Source organism: Argiope bruennichi, chromosome X2 (assembly GCF_947563725.1).
Source record: "Argiope bruennichi chromosome X2, qqArgBrue1.1, whole genome shotgun sequence".
NCBI lineage: Eukaryota > Metazoa > Arthropoda > Arachnida > Araneae > Araneidae > Argiope > Argiope bruennichi.
The window spans coordinates 31,538,065-31,559,820 of NC_079163.1; the positions used below are offsets into that span (position 1 = coordinate 31,538,065).

The 21,756-nt window shown below is 29.1% G+C and overlaps 1 long non-coding RNA gene across 3 annotated transcripts in view; it reads right to left on the reverse strand.

The window, feature by feature from the left end:
* LOC129960254 (uncharacterized) overlaps positions 1-17,186 on the reverse strand; it is a 39,957-nt gene extending 22,771 nt beyond the window's left edge. The window contains exons 1-5 of one of the 3 annotated variants that reach the window (XR_008783564.1): positions 17,008-17,186; positions 11,926-11,973; positions 11,245-11,310; positions 9,040-9,154; positions 3,027-5,353 (exon numbers count right to left, since the gene is read on the reverse strand). This is a non-coding gene — a long non-coding RNA (uncharacterized LOC129960254). The remainder of the gene's footprint in view (positions 1-3,026; positions 5,354-9,039; positions 9,155-11,244; positions 11,311-11,925; positions 11,974-17,007) is intronic. The other 2 variants (XR_008783563.1, XR_008783565.1) reach the window with 2 other exon arrangements.
* Between the last annotated feature and the right edge of the window lie 4,570 nt (positions 17,187-21,756).

Consider the following 21,756-nt stretch of genomic DNA (forward strand, 5'->3'; position numbering starts at 1 on the left):
AATTAGTATTTGGCTGAGAAAGTTAACAAAAGCTTCTTCAGAACAATAGCTATATTCATATTGTTCTTAATGTTCATATATTGCAAACTTCTATGCTAAGAAAGTGAAATTACCTTTAAAACCTTTCATTACCTAATTATCAATATTAGTTACAGAAAAATATGTTTCATTATCACAAAGGGAGATTTATAACTTTCTCTACTTGGAGTTTCCCTGGAATTAAAATCAAAGAAAATGAGATCAAATGTTACATTTCGAATTTTGAAAGCATGGAGAATCCAGACAAAAAATTAATAATTAAAGATAATAAATGATTTTTTTAAAATCAGAGACAGTTTATAAGTAGATACTTTGAGACTACAGCAACTCCTGCTTTCCTTCTATGTATAAATATTATAATCTATTTAAATTTTAAATGCAATATTTAAATACTTTATCAACAACCTCATGCATTTTCTTAATGAAAATAAAAATTAATAATAGTAATTTCTGTAAGTAAAAGTAATTTCTATATGAAAAGTAAACTAATAAAAGTGACATTTAAAGGGAAAAAGAAAACTTGCTACATTTTTTTTCTTTTTCTTTAATTTCCAGTTTTATTCTTTTGTACCGAGTTATGAAAAAATAGAATCTGTAGTTCCTACCAAAAGTGAAGTTACTGGAATGCAGCAATGTTTGACAAGCAATTCCATTATTATTTAGCGTTATTTACATGGAACATATGTAAGCACTTTGAAGCAATCTATTTTTAAAAGAATATAACTAAATTCATATTTAAAAACATCCCAGTACATTCATAAAAAAAATACAATACAAGAAGATACTCAACTCCCTGCTCTTCATCCACTGTATTTTTTCAAAATCAATCTCTCTTCTACATTGTAAGTTTTAGGTTAGTATAAAGTATCAGTTTAAAAAATGTCATTATATAACCAGCTTAGATAGTTAGATTATCCATTCAGAGTTCATATTTTACAAACAATGCTTTGGCAAAATGGATGTCTTGAATATTTACAAATACATGATGTCACAAAAGAATTATAACATTTTTTATTAGTAGGTAAAACAATGAATTTTATTTTTATTGCAGATGTAACAATAATAATGCTCAATGCGAATAATGTTTTAAGAAAAGAAAATTTGTTTTGAAGTACAACTGTGAATGAAGAAACGTAACAGCAGCGCAATACGATTTTTGAATGATCTTTTTTGTAGGCTTGCCATAAAACCAATTAAAGATTAGTTTGAAGTAGACAGAATTGATCAAAATGCTCAATGTTCCAAAAATCATGGAGTGACAAAGATATGGAAGAAAAGAAGTTGGAAACATATTATCTAGAGCCAGGAACATTATCCCACCATACTGCTAGTGAAGGAATAACATCAAAAAATAATATCCATTATATTTTGAAGCGGTTTAAATAAAAAAGAAACTTATATACTCAAGATGATCTAGATAAGAAAATTTAATTTTGTCAGTAGTGACTAACCAAAATGTGAAAAACATTGATTTCAAAAATGATTAATTTGAAATGATAGAGCCAATCAACCATCGGATTTTTTTCATGTACTATTTTCCTAAGAGTAAAGTTTAAGGTACAAAATCAGCAATTGTTAAAAATTGAAGATAGCCAACTAAAGGGTATGGGCTGAAATTCGAAATGAAATATTTTTAAAGGTCTGTTCAAAGTTATAATTTTAACACAGTGTAGATCGGCAAGGTATTAAATTGAAAATATGAGCTAAGTACAAAAAAAAGAAAGTAAATGTATTTTGCTTTAAACATTAAAAGTAAATAACATTTTTATAAACAATTAAAGTGAGAAAACATTTTTTAGCAACATTTTGTATACCATTAATTTTAAAACCGATGATTTGAAAATAAGACAGTTTAGTTTAATTATATTAATGTCCCATTTTGAAGCAACATGAGATTTTAAGACAGTCATATTAATGTGAACAATAATCAGACAATAAAGATGGCAATTGAACAGGGAATATAGGTATAAAAGAAACTTTTACTAGATATCTAGCAGTTTAGGTGCTAAATAATACATTTGCTTCAAGAATAAACTTCTTACAGAGAAGAAATTGATGAATAAAGCCTATTCTATGATAAATAATAATAATAAAATCTTGAGACTGAACTACAAGCCTTTCAAAATATATCCAAATGTATGCATACTGCAAATTAGTTAACACCTTAAAATTTAAATCAGGAAATTTTATATTGAATATTTAATGAAGTAACTATTTTGATTTAAAAAAATCTCTAGTTTCTATGAATACATAAACTGAAAGCTACTTTTTAGTCTTAAAAAATATTAAGACTATCTGAAAAATACTACTGAACTTCATAGCTTAACTGTATTTTCAATGGACAAAACACCAACTGTCATGAATATCCAGGAAAAGTTATTGACTCTTTTGATTGAAAGAAACCAAGGATGGATTTGATATTTAGTAAAACTGATAAATGACAGTCCACCTATGCTTTTTTTATTTCATTGATATTATGTATTTATTTATTTATTTGCTATACTACACATTTTCTTGTTTTATTTTTAAAGAGCAAATGTATAAATATCTAAAAAATTAAGGATGCAAAGTGCAGGAAAAAATTATTTTAAGCTTAAATTTTCCATTAAATGAATTAATAAACTATACAAGTTTTATTCATATTTCTTTATTAAAAATATATCTAATTCAAGTCACCAATATAATAAAGCAGATTATTTCAGAAATTATTCAGAGAAACCTCACACTTAACAAGCGTAATTTCTTCTCGAATCTTACTCGTAATTCAAAGAAATTTTTTTCATAGGTGTCTATGTTAAATAGGATAATATGTTCTATTTCAAAAGATATTCCGACATAGAATTATTTAATTTATTATTTAAATTGCATGCTTTTAAAAAGTTATCTAAAGATACCTGTCTTTGGCTATGTTGAGAAATATCGAGATTATATACATTAAAACGAGACACAGTATTATTGTGAAAAGAATTTATAGAACATATAGCTACCTGCATAAGTAGGATGATGCCTTTCAGCACTAGGTGCAACATTTTCCCACGTTTTCAGCATCTTCTATGTTTCAATGGAACGTTCTTGATCGGCTGTGGCTGTAATCACCTTCTTTCTGACTAAATCTCACCTGCAACTTGTTGTTGTGACACAGAATATAGCTCCATTAGTTCTTCAACAGTTTTTGCTATGCTCTTCCTACAGCTCATGAATTGTTGCTATCCAACTCTAGCTCCATAATCTTAGGCAAAAACTGCATACACTTCCTGAAATTCCTCAGAGATGTGTTCGACAATACTAACCAATCAAAGCTTATTCCATGTGGAAATAAGTATTCCTTGCAAATAAGTGCTTAATACTGATTGAAATCCAAGATATAGGTCAAGCCTGCATGTGATGTCACGATGTTTTCTTGTCACACTTTCTTTAAAACATGGATCATTAAAACAGTCATATTTTTTTGTTTTGCTCGTTATGAGAGATACTCGTCAAACAAAGAACAATTGTATATTACTGAAACATGGTAAGAATACCAGTGAATCACTGTCCAGTTTAGAAGTTACAGCATGATTTACAACTGTAACACATATGAAGCCACAGATAATTATTAAAAGAAAAGTACTTTGTAAATAACAGAAATGAATAACAACTTATATGAATGCCAGTATTTATTGCCCATATAAATTACAAACTGGTAGTGAACATGCTTGGTACCATAGCGTAACGAATCCCAGTAATTGTCTGCAACACGCTAAACTCAGAATCCTGTCTGATGTTAGGTTTTATGATTGTTAATTTGGCAATGCTACCAAAACACAGCTGATTTCACCTATCAACCACAAACTAAAGTCATATAAAGTTTTTGCTGAATGAAATTCTTTCCGTAATGGAAAGAAAAGGCATTTAACTTTCATCAGTGAAATGTTAGTGTAGATATGATTGCTTGCTCCATCCTGCATTAAATTGTTCAATTCAAGAATGACCTTTGATGTATTTTAGGAAATAAATTTTTTCAGCACTTCTAGATAGCAATGCAGCAAGTTATATTTTCTAAAGTGGCAAAGAAAAATAATACACTCTTTAGTAATATGCGTTAAAACTACTTTCCACAGTTACTTTGGAAAAAAGCAGCAGCTCTTATTGGCTTATTTAGGGATGTTTAAAGAACAAATTTTACAATTGTGAGCACTAATCAATCCATTCAGAAGAATCAAACCTCTCTTCATATTTTTCAGTGAGTGATTATTAATCATGTTCAAATGAGAAATGTTATTGCAAAAGTTAAGCACATATCATGATCTTCAGTTGCTAATGTCTGCATAAGACTGATCTTATATGGATAGAAGAAGAATGTACCATAATATTTATCTGACATTACTGTAATTCCTATCCAATTTACAAACTATTTCATGACAATTCTAAGTGTTAGATTTGATTTCCAGTTTGATCACAGGTGATTGTGTTATCAAGCATTGCAGTAGCAAGTTGTGTTAGCTTCTTCCAGTAATGGTTTCCTTCAGGAAGCGAGATCTAACTGCCAATGATTTTGTTTGTATGCATGTTTAGGACTTGTATGTGAATTAATAAATTTCTTTCTCTCTTATGCATACATTCTTACACAAATACCCATTTTACTAAAGTTACATGTAAATATTCAAATGCTAAAGCCTTGAAATTCCCCTACTGGCTTTTTTTTTTCTGCACAAGTCATCATCTTATAAATTTAAAACACTTTCATTCCATTCATTGATTTTGGGTACAAATGCCTCTATATAAGGAACATTACTTTCATAAACTACGAAGAAGAGTACATTAATTATCAGTTGAAAAGAGAAATCAGTTTTATTCTTGAAACCCTGATTCTTAACAGAAGTTTAATACAAGCTCGCTTTAATTTACGTTTAGAATCTTTATTGGAAGATGCACTAACATCTTCATTTAGAGTCTAATGACAGTTGGAACATGCACTAACATCTTCATTTAGAGTCTAATGACAGTTGGAAGATGCACTAACATCTTCATTTAGAGTCTAATGACAGTTGGAAGATGCACTAACATCTTCATTTAGAGTCTAATGACAGTATGCTACAACAATATATAAGCTACAAACTTCAGATACAGCACAAGAAACAGCCAAGCATTTCAATGAATACATTTCTTTTTAGTTTATTAAAGATTTTCATGAAGCTCTTAACACTGATATGAAATGATAACTTAAGATTACATCTTAAGTCCCTCAGAAAGTTCACTGTTAATTATTCATTGTAGTATTAGTGTTCATAGAAGTCAACCAATGGGAAGGACACCAAGGCTACAGGATTTCACACTGGAAGGAGAAAGAACAAAAGATTATAAGAAGACAACTGCATTCAACTATTTGGACAACCAGAACAGATGACAAACTCTTTTTCATACAAATACAGAAAGGAGATCAAATTCTAGATGATGAATGCTGATGGGCTTTATATAAAAACTTTATCATTTCCCCAAGTAAGCCATAAAATAGAAACAGGATCTTGATGGTAGTTTTGTTTTATTTTATAACTATAAGTCTATAGTTTATAACTATAACTATATATTTCCCTTAAAAAAGGCAAATAAGAATAATTTTGTAAGATAGGGATAATGCATTAATTCCTCGTCAATCAAATTGGCAATTTCATTTGTATCACTATAGCTTAGATATAAAATCCTTCATTTATCCGGGATATCTCTTTATTTTTAATAGTATTGTAAAAATTCCTTTATTTATGCTATCTTAATCTAATTATTAATGGCGACTTCAAATTTGGAAAAATACAACCATAACATAAGGAGGTTTTCGATTAACAAATCTGAATTAAAATTTAAATTCAAAATTTCTTTTTCAGATTTGCTCTATATTCTTTGATGTATAAGGACTCAAATAACTGTAGTTAAACAATAAAAAGAGCATGAAACGTCAGATAAAAATCAATTCTTGTGTAGGAATATTAATTCCATATTTTTACACAAGAAAAATATGTTATAATTAATATAAAAGCAAATAGAAAAGAATGTTCTTTATTAGAATAATTTAAAATAGAATCAGAAAAAAATCTATCTGATGTTTATGATATTACTAGAACATATTTTAGTCATCAAAATTTTTACATTAAAAGTGCACAGAATCTTTTCCATTTCTTAAAGAAAATAATTTCTTCTTCTTAATCATTGAAAAGAAAAAGAAAGAAAAAAGAGCCACAATTCTGATGCAGTCATAAAAACTGACACAGTAAATAATGATTAATTTATTCTATTATATTTATCTACATATGTGCTGTTTTTAAATATGGATAATATTGATATTTTTTAAGAAGTTGTGCTCCCTAAAACTGTTTTACTCTAACTCAGGATTTTTTAAACTATGGAGTATGTAAATTTTAAAAGGGGAAAAGAAAAAAAAAACCTACTCAAATTTTATTATTTAATTAATCTGTAATTTGTTAAAATTCCTTTTAAAATTTTGACATTAAGGAAAAATTTGATTTAAAAATTTATTTATTACAAATGCCCAAAAGATTGGCTATGATGCCATTAGATCTCTAGCCTTCTAATATTTCTGAACTTTACAGTTTAAAACACAAGTGCAGAGCATGAGTCAAGATGAGTAGCATAAAAATTTGATGTTGTCCACACAGAGGATATAAGGGAGAGTTACAAAACCCAAGTCAATACAAGTATGTGGGCAACCAGACATGGCCAGTAGTAAGGCAGAAAAATGCTACAGCTGCACTTCTAGGAAAATCTGGGATCAACTATGTATTTTCAAACAGTGAGGCCCATGGTTTACTGGCAGTCACATACTGCTCTCTGCTTTATCCTGGAGGCATATCTTCTTTTTACAGGAGTTTGACTGAATGAAATGAGAGGCTTCTCAAAAGGTCTCTGGAGGACTCTTGCACCCGTTTTGGCCAAAAAATCAGGCAGCTTTGTTCCTAGGAATCCCACAATTAGCTGGGATCGACCGAAAAGAAACAGATTGGCGTTGAGATCTCTCTGCACTCCATATATGGGTATTATCTGTGCATTGTCTATTTGAAAGAGATTGAAAAGCAGGCAAGGAGTCTGACAAAAAAACCATTCTGCAGAAAAACAAGGGATGGATAGCCAGTCGCTTTAATGTGATATAAATAGCCTCGATTTCGCCATTGTAATGGGTGGAATGAGCACCTATTAGTGCATAGCATGAAAAAAGATCACAACACATACCAACTCCCACTCCGTCTTCGTTAAACATTGATTCATCTGTGTAGACATGCAGCCATGTGTCTCTAGGATATTTGTTTTTGATGATAGATAGAGCAATGGCATGAACCTGTCGTTCGTTCATATGAGTCTTGTTAATCTGCATATCTAGCTTCAGACACACCAGGATCTCTCCATATCCTAAAGGACAAGCAGGCCTACAGAGAAGTTGAGGATTGAGGTGGACATTCATATCAGTGGCTGCAGAATAAGCATACTGTATAAATCCTTAAGATTTCTGACTGCATTGGTGTAGTAATCCTCCAAAAAGTATTATTGGGCAGGCAAATTGGCTTTTCATAAAGAAGGACTGCATCTCCAATTATGTTTCTTATTGGAGGGTTTCGAGTTAGACACTACATTGCTAGAAATGGAGTAGTTGCAAACAGAGCAGCTTTTATCCCAAGAATACTTTCCAATGAATTGGTCAGATCATAAATATAATATTAAACAGTATAGGGCTCAAAACAGCACCTTGAGGAAGTCCAGGTTCTATTTGTTTCAATATAGATAAAGAGTTTCCAAATTTCACTAAACAAAACCACTGAGCAAGGAAATGGCGTAGCTAGCACAACATATTGCCACAAGTTCCCGTGGAAATCAGCTTGTAAATTAACTTAGGGTGCCAGACCTTATCATATGCTGACGAGAAGTCAACAGAGGCCGCCAAAGCAGATCTGCGACTGCCGCGATCATCCTTAATATTTTGGCTAATGTATAAGGCCACCTGCTGGGCAGCAAAATGAAAACCTTTGAAGCCCCCAAGGCAGTTGCAGATACGACCGTGGTGCTCGAGAAACCAGGTCAACCTTGCAGCAATCAACGGCTCCACAATTTTTGCCAAAATACTCATAAGGACTATCAGTCTGTATCCGTCAGAAAGTTTGCCCTGCTTATGTATTGAGACAATAATAAAAAATAAATGACATTTGAAAATAAATGGTCATTTAAAAGCTTTTCATCACCAGATGTTTAAGTTAGGTTGTGATCAGTGAAAATTATATATATTATATATATATATATATATATATATATATATTGCTGTGAAATTATTACTAGAATTCTTCCTATGTAATTATTTTCTTGAAAAAACAAAAAAATTAACTGTCAATATAATATCATAACAAATATGCACATATAGCACCATCTATATGAAGTTCGAAATAGGACACCCTATTCTACGAAATCATTTATTAAACAAATTATTATATTATAGTTTCCAGGATTTTTCCTGAATTAACAAAGTAATTGCAGTAACCTATCGAACTTTCTGAAAAATTTTTTGACTTTAACAAAGCGTAACAGCAGTATTTGAACAATTCTCCTGAAGGCAACACTTCAGATTACTACCTTAACAGTACAAAAATCTTAACCAGCCGTTCTATATACTTCAATAAATATCTAAAGCAGAAATCCTGAAAGCCCATGAATATCATAATATGAGGAGAATGGCAATGTGAAAAAATAAAAAAGTATTTATCACCAAAAAAATCGTTCCCCTAAAAACCGATTTATTTTGCTGAATTTGATTGAAAATATCAGAAAGTAAATTAGTTACATTGCAAAATTAAATAATTTAGCAATTAACTTTTTAAGCTGAAATAGTTAGGGGTGATTACAGTTCCACAGTATCTACACATGAACCGCTCCTGGCTATGCATGGTATTTTTAATGATATATACAAATTACAAAAGCATGTTTTTATAAAACCATTTTTAAATGCATATTTCTCATATTAAAACATACCTAAATAAGATAAAAGATCTTCTGGATCTACACTTTCACTTTTACGTTGCTTGGAAAAAGCACAAGCACTACTTATCATGTCTTCTACCAATTCCATTTGAAGTTCAGAGAAACACTGGAAATAAATTACAAACATTGAGCACCAATGGTATAAAGTCGAACAATAATGATATATAATTTAAAAACACAGCAAAATAAATCATTCTAACTTGGTAAATTCACTTGAAGGATAGTTGGAGAAATAAAATTATAGCAAAAGTATAAATTGAAAAACTTAACCATATTCTGATGATGTTCTGCATTGATAAAAAAATTTTTTTAAATGTAAACCTCAGTAAACATTTTTTAAATTATCTAATTTAAAAAATATTTAGTATGAAACAAAAATATGCAAATAATTTATCATAAGTCATCTTATTTAATTTGAACTATGTACATTATAAAGATTTTTTTTTAAATTAACATTCTCCATCATGCCATGAATGGCCAAATATCTTTCTTATTTTGATTTAGCATTAAAGTAGAAAGTTAAAAAATGATTTGCAAAGGAACATGTTCTTGTACAGAATGAGAGTAATAATACTTATATTAAATCTAAGGGTAAAAGTGTAGTTTAGTGTGCCCCTTGCAGGGCCAAGGATGCCAAGTCGCCAATAAAGATGGCGGACAAAATAAACATTTCTACAAAACAGTTACGGTTACCAGTTTCTGCATAAAAATTATGATCTTTATTGATAAATATTGTTTTATGCGAGATTTTTCATTGTTTCAACCTTTTGAATTACTATCGCTGCTTATCTTAACAATTTTGAAATAAAGAAGTTTTTCAAACTGGTTGCACCGGTCTGTTGTGTAGAGTAAAATTTAGAGCATGCGATGCCTTTGGCATTTGAAGAAGGCATCAGACAGAATTTTTTTAAACTTAAAACTGTGTGGATAACAGGAACAGTGCATAATCAAAAGAAAAAAGCAAACCACTCTCCATATAAAATTTCAAACTGGCATCCTTTTCCAACTTCATCAAGTTAATATTATATATATATATATATATTCTACTCACCTTTCATCCATTCTGCAAATTCAAAATATTTCCTGCCATCACATTCACCACACATCTGTTCTTGAACACTTAGCGACATAAAGAAACATTAAGGAAACCGTCAGAACAGAAAAGAATTACGAAAAGTGCAAGGAATTCCATTGCAGACGATTCCCTAAATTATTAATTCAGACGATTTCTAAAACTCATACTGAGAGTTAAGTATTGCAAAAGAATAAATATTTTCTGTTCGTATTCACATTAAAAATAACATTACAGTGACTTATTAGCAATAAAAAACTTTTAATTATAATACAAAATTAAATTAAAATCTTTGATATTTTTTATTATTTTTAATTTAACATTTTTCATAAAATAGTTGTAGTTCATGTACACCTCAACCAACCACTGTAAAAATTAGTAAACAAAACAGCATTAAGGTTGTTGGGTTACTATATTGGCAACAAACTCGGGGCATACTAAACTACATTTCAACCAATCCAAGCGATACTTTTTGAAATTGTGAAGTACATCTATGAATTTGGTTTTATTAGCAGTAGGATTACTAGGTAGATATATTAATACTAGTTTATTTGATTAGATTTAATCTTGATGTATTTCAGCCTCAACTTATACATATACCAGAAAAAGGGTATTTTACATAAGGCAGATTTATCAAGTACCAGGTTCTTTCATATAAAAGGGGTGATTGAGACCAAATGTTAAATATCTTAAAAACTAGTGTAAAGTAAAAGCATGACATGAATTTGAATAATTCAGAATATTAATATGATGCATATAAATACATGCAAATTAAAAAAGGAAGGAGAACAATTTTGAATATATATATATTGTGTGTGTGTGTGTGTGTGAAAAACTATCAAATATTTCACTTCACCTACTGAAGGTGGTGGATCATTACTAGAAGAAGTATACAAACAATAGTCCCTTAATAATCCATTATGCAAGATGTACACTGCAAAGGATGTTATCCGTGAGGCACAAAATCAAAATGAGAAAATGATTTCTTTTTTCCCCATTCAGAACTAAAATATAAAACTTGTAAGCTTGCACCAGGCAACTTCAGAAAAAGGTATCTTTACAAGCCTAAAATGGTCAAACATTAACAATACATAGTTTTTATATATTGAAATAAGAAATATTACCTGAAGAACATCGTTTTCAGCTTCACAACCCTCCTCAAGGAACACACTCTGAATAGGTTCTACTCGCTAAAAGAAAATGCAAAAATGAAAAACTAATATAATAATAAAAACATGGAAAAATCAAACAAATGTATTCAATACATTCTTGTCCAGTTCAAAATTTAACAAAATAAAATTCATGTTTTTATTTTAGCATATCAATGCACTAAGGAAAAAAAAAATTAAGATAGGAAGGGATTATATCAATTCAGAAACAGTCATTTGTTGGAAAATGAGGATTTCAATACTATTACTTCAACTGTTTCTATTTAATTTATCAAATACTAGAATTTTATTCAAACACTGAATGCTGTACTGTTGATTGAGTTGCTATAGCAAGAAGTTTTAAATAATAATGCATTTTTAATAACATAATATGTACTTTAACGGCTTTGTACTTTGATGGCTATATCTAAAATAGTAATATGAAAAATAACTATTGATAGTCTATTTTCCTAACTGATTCATTATTTTTCAAAGTTATTGTAACAAGATATTTCTTCTAAAATTCTTCTTAAACGAGCACAGTAGTAGCTCACGAATCGTATCAATAATTTGCCACAAGTCATGTTCCATCCACTAAGAAATTACCATGAATATCTAATAATAGCATCATTACAAGTAGAACATTACATTACTTACATGAGCAAATCGAATAAAGTTTCTCTTTATAACTTTTTCCATCTTCACCTATAATGTAAAATCAATAATGGTTATTAATGGCTAAAAAACTTTTTACTTGGAATAGTGAATACTTTTCTCCTACACCAAATGATTCTTATCAATGTAAAAATATATGACGATACTAACCTAAAACTACCTTTTATTGAAACCCAACATATTATATATATTTTCTCAAATAAACTTTTCAAGATGCAATTCTGAAGTGGCCATTTTTTTTTTTTAAACTTCAACCCAGGATTCTTCAAATATTGTTAAGAGGGAAAGATATTACTTAATCGGAGCAGGCACAGATAACGCATAAACAATGAGAAATTCAATAATCCACAGCTTTCTAAATTTAATCATTAATTAATTTAAGTTTGAATATAATATTTAAATCCATTATCAATAATCTAATAAAATTTTAGTTAGTGGTAATTTTTAACATATTTCAATAAAATCATCTCCTAAATTTATGAATTCATAGCAAATTTTGATGCACTACCATTTTAATAAGAAATTCTACTATAAATATTATTCAAAGGCATTCATTTCCAAGTAAAAAGAAATATGAATACATAACTTTTGATATGGAAGAATAGTATTCTTTCACAAAAGGTAAATGTTTAGCAACTACTGAATTATTTAACAAATATAAATGTATTTGTTTTACAAAAAAATTGTCCAAAGAAAATACAAAACTGATTGTTGAAAATTTAGAACAAAAAATAATTAAAAACAGTGTTTCTTGTTGAACAACTGCTGATAAAAAATAAATGAAATCTCTTAACAAAAATGATTAATCCTTGGAGACTCATATAGGCACCCTACATAAAATGGAAGCCAGAGCAAATATCTGCCCCCCCCCCTCCTTCTTCTTTTGAGATTGACTGCCGCATTCCTCTTTCAAACTTTATGGCAGGGTTAATATTGAAACTGCAATTAAACTTAAATAATATATTAATATTTTTGAGCTATTAATTACATGATGCAGCCATCTTCAATGATATGTTGATTTACATACCAAATTAATATTATTTTCATAATGTCAATAGTAATTTTTGCCACGATGAAAGCATTAAATTTTTACAAAAATTAAGAAATAATTTGGAAAATACATACACAAAACAATGCACAAACTAAAAAAAAAGTTAAATTCTTTCATTTTGCTTATATTTTAAAATATTGTTAAAAAGGTCTTGAATGTTTTATAGCTAATGAATTACTGATCTAGGCCCATATATTCAACTGTTTAAAAATGTTAAGCAGAAAGATTTTCTAAAAAAATCAAAATTTAATTACTTTTATTTATCATCATAATCAAGTATGGATCTAATCTAAATTATAATTTCACATTACTTAGCAAACCATAAAATATTTATTCAAATTATAATGAACAATTGAATAACTAGTTGCTACTGCCTGCTTTTAATTTAAAATTAAGTAAAATTAGCCTTTTCTGAAATGTAGAACCAAACATATCAAAAGAAATAAAAGAGATTACTTTTTACATAAAGGAAAATTAATTTATTGATAGCTAACTTTGCATACTTTACCAAAAAAGTATAAGTATTTCTTTCTACACGACAATCGATCCTTTCAAAGCAGGAATAACACATATTTCTATTTGTCAAGAACTTCAAGAGAATTTCAGTAAGCTATCGCTTGCTTTGTTTACTACTTGGCGATAACCCTGGGCAACCATCCAGATCTTTGTAAGTATCCCCATGAGAACTAATTTTCTTTTTAAAATCTAAAATTTTCTCAACTTTACTAGAACCATTTAAAATTTTAAAATTTCAGGAAATAAATCTTAAATAAACAAATATTTATCTTAAATACTGCTGATTCTTTTGTTCTACACCCCCTAGTAATAATACCCAGCACACTTGCCTAATCTGTCTGAATCTAATTATGCCACTGGAGCTTCATGACAGTTTTTCAAGATTAAAAATTAAAAAATATTTTCTATGCTAATCTAGATAATTCAGATGAATTTACAATGAATATAAGTGATAAAAGAAAAATTTAATTCAATACTAACTGAATAATAAGGAAAATAATATTGAACTTTCCTATTAAAACCAAATGAGAATGAATTTTTAAAGCAAATTTTAATAATAATATTGTTATTATTAATTTTTAATTGATTCATTACTTTATAAAGCAATACAAAATTATCTATAAATAAAAGGAAGAAAGAAAAAGGTCAGGAATTTTTTTTTTTTACATATATTAAAATAAGGGAAAATTAAAAGATATTATAGCTGATAATTGTAAGATAAAATTATCATGACTGTAATAGATATTTATTTGGAAGTACAGTATTCTTGGTGAATTATTCTATAACAAAATCAAAAACAATAGATTTCAAATAGTTTTCAAAGCAAATATAATGGTAGCACTAATCTATACTGTTTTTCTTTTCATTCAAGTGTAAAACCTTTGATATAAAACTTTTGATTTTGAAAAAATAAATGTTTTATTTTTCTTTCCTAAGGAAAAGTCAATTGTTTTGCACATTCAAAATATAACATCTTTCTTTTTCATTACTCCATTGCAACTTTGTAAATGGGATGTGAATCTCCTGCCTGCAGGGACAGCCATCTGGGGGATGTAGTGGATGCTATGCACCAGGGCCTCGCTATTGAGGGGGCCAACATGATCAAACACTAAAATAATATTCTGAACAATGAACATTCCATCTGAAAAATTTGAAAAATAAGATTGTGCTACATTTAGCACATAGATCACAAGAATAAATTATTCTTGTTTTAGGAAATGACATTCTTAACAAAATTAAAGACGATAAAGAAACCACCATGCACTACATTATCCAAATGGATTATACTCCTGATACTTCCCATAAGGAACAAACTTCAATCATTATTTGATAGGTAAATTTTTAAGAGAAAAAATTAACTTTAAATGAGTTATTTATAGGGTCTATTGAAGTAACTGATATGATGGCGAAGGATTAGCAAAAACTACTGAAAAGATTAATTGAGCTTAATTTAAATATTATGAATTGCAGGAACAATGGTAACAACATGAAAGGGAAATATAAAAGTGTACAATCAAGAATAATTGCTCAAAACCCTCGTGGAATTTATGTGGCTTACCTATCACACTCTTAATTTATTAATTCGCATTTTGTAACATTCATATTAATTATGTTCTGCATCTTCAAAAAAGATGGGAAATTCTACAAATGCATTTAAATGTTAGCCTTAAATCATTATGCGATACTCTTTGGGAAGCCTAAGTACATTCGGTTAAAGCAATGTAATGTAAACACAGAACAAATTTGTAATGCCCTAGAAAAATTTATTGACACAAATAACAATAATACAGCAGTATACAAACCTAAAAGTCTATTGGATTCAATACAAGAAATGCAATTTATTTTATGTTTAATGGTATGATTTGCAATACTGTCCAAAATTAACACTATCAATTAACTATTTCAAGCAAAAACAGTTGTTCTTTACTTTTAATTTTCAGTCACGCATTAAGTTAAAAATAAACTTAAAACTGAAATTTAAAATTTTACACACTTTCTAGATGGAGCAAAAGTGATTCACATAATTTCAGAACATTTTCCTAAAAAACGAATTTGAAAAAGATTATGTACCAAAATAAAGAGAATTTGAAGTTATAGAAAACCTGGTAGAGGAATTTAGACATTATATTTTAACACTCTAATTGATATTTTTATTGTATAGATAGAATATGAATTTAAAAGTATTTAAAATTATTCGCTGCTATGAAAACTTTAAAAAATATAAAATAGAAAAATGTTTCAAAAACTTTGTAAAGTTTTATATCAAAGATGTAGAAGAAAACCCAATCCACGAACTCTGTTTGTTATGGTTTTTGAATGAAAGGGATGTAAATAGCACACAAGACATATGGCAATGCATACTAAATAATTATACTGAACTATTTCTGAATGTATTAACTATGTTAAAACTTTTCTTTACATTGTCAGTTACCATAACTAAGGCGGAGTAATCTTTCATCAAATTGAAATTAATAAAGAAATGTCTTTGATCAAACATGTGTGCAGAACGCTTAAATGCATTTGCTATGCTAAACATCGAAAAATAAACTACAAAAAATTGTAATTTTTCTGAAGTAATTAATAGCAAAACAAAATCGTGCATTAAATAAACATGCAATATGTTCGTGTTTGTAATTTTTTTATCGTACAGAAAAACTTTAGGGCCCCAAATGGTTTCTAGCACCCAGGCCCCTTTATAGAGAAGGCCAGCTCTGCCTGCCTGAGGTGATATCTTGATTTTAAGTAGATAAGTGTATTTGCTGAGAGACATGCAATTTATACTGTTCATATATTCAACTGAACATATTTTTCTAAACAAATGATATAAACATAGGTTGCAGAAATGAGGGAGAAAACTTAGACTTTAAAAATAATATCATGATTTTTTTATAAAAAGATATTTGGTTATTAAAAAATCAGCAATAGGACTCTTTTGCATTATCTTGATAAAATGACAAAATTAACCTTCTTTTCATTGTTTTGGTTCAGATCGTATTCAACATATGTTTATGTCGTTTACTGCCTATAATAATAATAATAATAATAAATAAATAAAAATAAACTGAAAATCGATGGTATTAACTATAAAACGAATACCAAATAAATAAATATTGTGGTTTTTAAGATTTAAATATTAAAAGAAATTCACATGTAACTGAAGGCAGTAAGCTATCGATCATTCTGCCAAAATTTTATTCTTCAAAAATGCATTATGGCGGTACTTTTGTACAGCCGATCACCCCGCCATAACTGAGCGAAGCAATATCGTCATAATAATGGCGGTACTGGATGCATAATGGCGGTATGAAGTAATTTAGTTGAATTCTAAACTTCGGACTACCATTGACACGACGGGAAATAAAATCCAAAATTGCTATAAATCTAGGACACTTTTTTTAACTGGGACAATGAATTTGGAAATTGAACAATCCAGTCTAATCAGGAAAATCTTTACTTTCACAATAGACATGAAAATATACTTTCATTTAAAAACTTACTGTATATAAAATTCTTTCCACAATGCTTTCAAATGTACATTAAATTCAGAACATTTTCATAATATACTAAAAAAACAGATTCGGTTCGAAAGTCCAAAAAACACCGACCGCACCATATATTTTGACAGCTTCTCATCTGTTTGTTTGAAGCGACTAATTAGTTACAAATACAGTTAAGGTGGGTTTACACTCAGCCAGTTATAACATTTCAGTCACGCATGTGCAGAATGAAGGTTGCGACGATATAGGTATAATATTTGCCACTGTACAGTTTCTGCTCATGCGTGTTCGAATCGATAGTAGCTGGCTGAATTTAAACCCTATTTCGGATATCGAATTAAAAATCCAATCCAAAATTATTTCGAAGAATTCGGCAACATTTTCGTGACCCACAAACAAGAACTTCGCAAAATGCAGAATGTGGTGAAAGTCTTGAAATTTAATCATTGAGGCAATTGCGGATCGAACAAATTGAATCCGTAACCCCGGAGCCAAGTATGGTAGATTGTTATGAGCTGTAGAGAAGTCTGTGATTCTTAGAAAACCGTCCACCCCATTTCGCTTTTGAAAAGAATATGGGGTAGGCTTAGGGATGACGAATATTTTCAGAGCGGTTATTAAGTAACCAATATCAAAAAGTCACAAATACAAGTGATCAATACTTTTCAAAGAGGGGTGTGATTCAAATCCTTGATACGATCTTACTGTTGATATTTCAATTACAGGTTTTGGATCACGATAGAAAGTAACAATCGATACGATATCACTGAAATTTACCGGAGCGGTGACTTCACTGGAAAGTAACAATCGATACGATCTGTCCAATGGAAGCTCTAGAACAAAACAGAAAAGGAGAAATCTGTGAATGGATTGAAAAGAGAACGAACCGGTTATTAGAGATGCATAATCCACGATTTTTTTAATAACAAATAATATTGCTATTGTTATTTTTAAAAATGCGTTCCAAATATCTGTTATTTCAATCACATTATTAATTAAAAATTATTACTTAATATTAAATATAAAATTTATTAATTGTAATTAATACTAAATTTACTAATTTAAGTAACGTGTGATTAAATTAATTTATCTGTTTCAGCTTACTTCTTAAATTTTTTTTTCTCAAAACTATTTATTTAATTTATTTATTAGAGTGAACCATTTTCTGGAAAAGGTGAGATAAAAATATATGTCATTTCTTTAAATTGTTTACTTTAGTCCTATATTCTACCAATAGATGGCGCCATCAGTAAACAGAATACATGTAATTAAAGTCAATCATGTCACGAGTAATTAAAAATGATCTGTATGGAATAGTGCATCATCAAATACGAATATCTCACTCCCGTAAAGTGGAGCGGTGACTTTGCACTTTCCAGTGAAGCCTCGCACTTTCCGGTGAAATCACCGCTCCGATAAATTTCAATGATATGAAATTCAATTATACGATACGATAATTCCAATAACCGATCCGTTCACTTTTCAATCCAATCACAGATTTCTTTCGAGAGCTTCCATTGGACAGATCGTATCGATTGTTACTTTCCAATGAAGTCACTGCTCCGGCAAATTTCACTGATATCGTATCGATTGTTACTTTCTATCGTGATCCAAAACCTGTAATCGAAATATCACCAGTAAGATCGTATCAAGGATTTGAATCACACCCCTCTTTGAAAAGTATTGATCACTTGTATTTGTGACTTTTTGATATTGGTTACGTAATAACCGCTCTTAAAATATTCGTCATCCCTACCGGTTATTGGAATTATCGTATCATTGAACTGCATATCACTGAAATTTATCGGAGCGGTGACTTCATTGGAAAGTGTGAAGTCGCCGCTCCACTTCATGAGAGTAACCTTGACTTTCCGATATTCGCATTTGATGATGCACTATTCCCTACAAATCGTTTTTAATTGCTTGTGACTTGACTTTGCATATATTCCATTTACTGCTGGCGCCATCTATTGGTAGAATATAGAACTAAAGTAAACAATTTAAAGAAATGACATATATATTTAATTCAAATTTTTTAGAAAATGGTTTACTCCAATAAAGAAATTAAATAAATAGTGTTGAAAAAAATCAAATTTAAGAAGTAAGCTGAAATAGATAAATTAATTCAATCACACGTTACTTAAATTAGCAAATTAAGTATTAATTACAATTAATAAATTTTATATTTAATATTAAGTAATAATTTTTAATTAATAATATGATTGAAATAACAGATATTTGGAACAAATATTTAAAAATAACAATAGCAAAATTATTTGTTATTCAAAAAATTGTGGATTATGCATCTCTAGAAAAATTACAATTTTTTGCAATTTTTTTTTTTTTTTTTTCCGATGCTTAATATAGCAAGTGCATTTAAGCGTTCTGAACACATGCTTGACTGAAGATAATTCTTTATTAAATTTAATTTACTGAGAAAACCTCAGTACTTGCTATAGTAATGGGGTCAATTCACGGTCACGTGTCAGGTACCAAACAAACCGTTTCTGTTCAATTTTCAACCGTTCTGCGCATGTCGGAATGTCTGCCGATAACGTTGATGAAACCATTAGTAAATGTTACGCTAGCCGATCAATTATTAAGAACTTATGATTTTTTTTAAAGATAATATTTTGAATTATTTTCTCCAAATTTTCGTAGTTATATAATTTTATTTCTTATATTAAAATTTTAATTAGTATTTTCAATGGAATTATTGTTTTTGCATAATTAATTAACATCGCTTTTTAATTCGTTTGGTGCTGCTTTATGACTATGACAGTGTTTTTGAAAAATTACATATGTTCTTTTTTTACATATTATTTAAATATTATTGAATGTTGAATCTTATAAATATAGTTCTTTTTAAAAATAAATTATTACTCTTAGATAAGTTAATATTTTAAAGCTTACTAATAAAATTATTACATTTTTTTTTTCTTATGTAAGGATTATTATTAATATTGAGACTTTGGTGTTTTCAGTTTGCTCAGAGGAAAGAACATGAAATTCAAATTAGTATATATTGAATAAATTATGTTTACAATTTCGATTACATCAATTATATATATAACAGTCAATAAGAAAATTCAATTTTCAGTAGTTAGTAAAGATTTAACTTATTAAATAAATCTTCAAGAAATTTATTCACTTCCACTTAAGTTTAGCATTATGGCAGTTGTTATTTTTGCAGTAGGAGTTTGTTTACTTACATTAATTAAATTTAGATAAGATTTTTTAGAAAATGCAATGAAATGCATGTGTGTAGTAAAATGTCATGTAAACATTTTAAAACTTCCTACGCATATTCAAAATTATCAAACATTTCATCAAATATGAATAAAGTAAATTAGAAATGCTCTCACGATTTTGTTTGATTGTTTTTGTTTTCAAATCGCTTACCGATTTCTTTTTGTCGAAGAATTTTTCTAAAAAATTACTGAAACATTTACGATTAAATAAATGAACACACACTGAATGAATTCTTCAAAATCATCGAAGCATATCACCGACTTCGAAGGCTTGAAAAAATCTATACCAAAGCTACCAACCCTAGGCAGGATTGTTAAAAGGAAAATAAAAAAAAAAAAAAAAAAAAAAAAACATTTTATCATGACAGTCACTCTTGTGTTTCGTATTAAAGCATCTATCAGAACACCAGTATTTCCTCTTTTATCACATAATAAGAGGAAAGAAAATGACTCAAAAATTATAACTTCAAATGTAAACAATAAAATCCGCTTCATACTCGGCGGAGAACGTTAATGGCAGACTAATCGACGAAAGCGGTGCGGATGAAACTTAAATGCCATGCGCGGATAGCTCATGACATGTGACTTTTACGTCACATGAATTGACCCCATTGAGAACATAAAGAAAAGTTTTAAAACGGTTAATACATTTAGAAATAACTCATTATAATTATTATTTAGTGGGTATTGCAATATGTCTTGAGCGTTATTTACATCTCTTTCATTCAAAATCAAATCCCATAGCAAACAAATGGGGTCAATTCATGTGACGTAAAAGTCACATGTCATGAGCTATTCGCGCATGGCATTTAAGTTTCATCCGCACCGCTTTCGTCGATTAGTCTGCCATTAACGTTCTCCGCCGAGTATGAAGCGGATTCTTTTGTTTACATTTGAAGTTATAATTTTTGAGTCATTTTATTTCCTCTTATTATGTGTTAAAAGAGGAAATACTGGTGTGCTGATGGATGCTTTAATGCGACACACAAGAGTGACTGTCATGATAAAATGTTTTCTTATTTTCCTTTCAATAATCCTACCTAGGGTTGGTACCTTTGGTATAGATTTTTTCAAGCCTTCGAAGTCGGTGATATGCTTCGATCATTTTGAAGAATTCATTCAGTGTGTGTTCATTTATTAAATCGTAAATGGAATTCCAGTAATCGCAAATGTTTCAGTAATTTTTTAGAAAAATTCTTCGAAAAAAAGAAATCGGTAAGCGATTTGCCAACAAAAACAATCAAACAAAATCGTGAGAGCATTTCTAATTCACATTTGATGAAATTTCTGATAATTTTGAATATGCTTAGAAGGTTTTAAAATGTTTACATGAATATTACATTGCATTTTCTAAAAACTCTTATCTAAATTTAATTAATATAAGTAAACAAACTTCTGCTGCAAAAATAACAACTGCTATAATGCTGAACTTAGGTGGATGTGAACAATTTTCTTAAAGATTTATTTAATAAGTGAAATCTTTATTAACTCCTGAAAA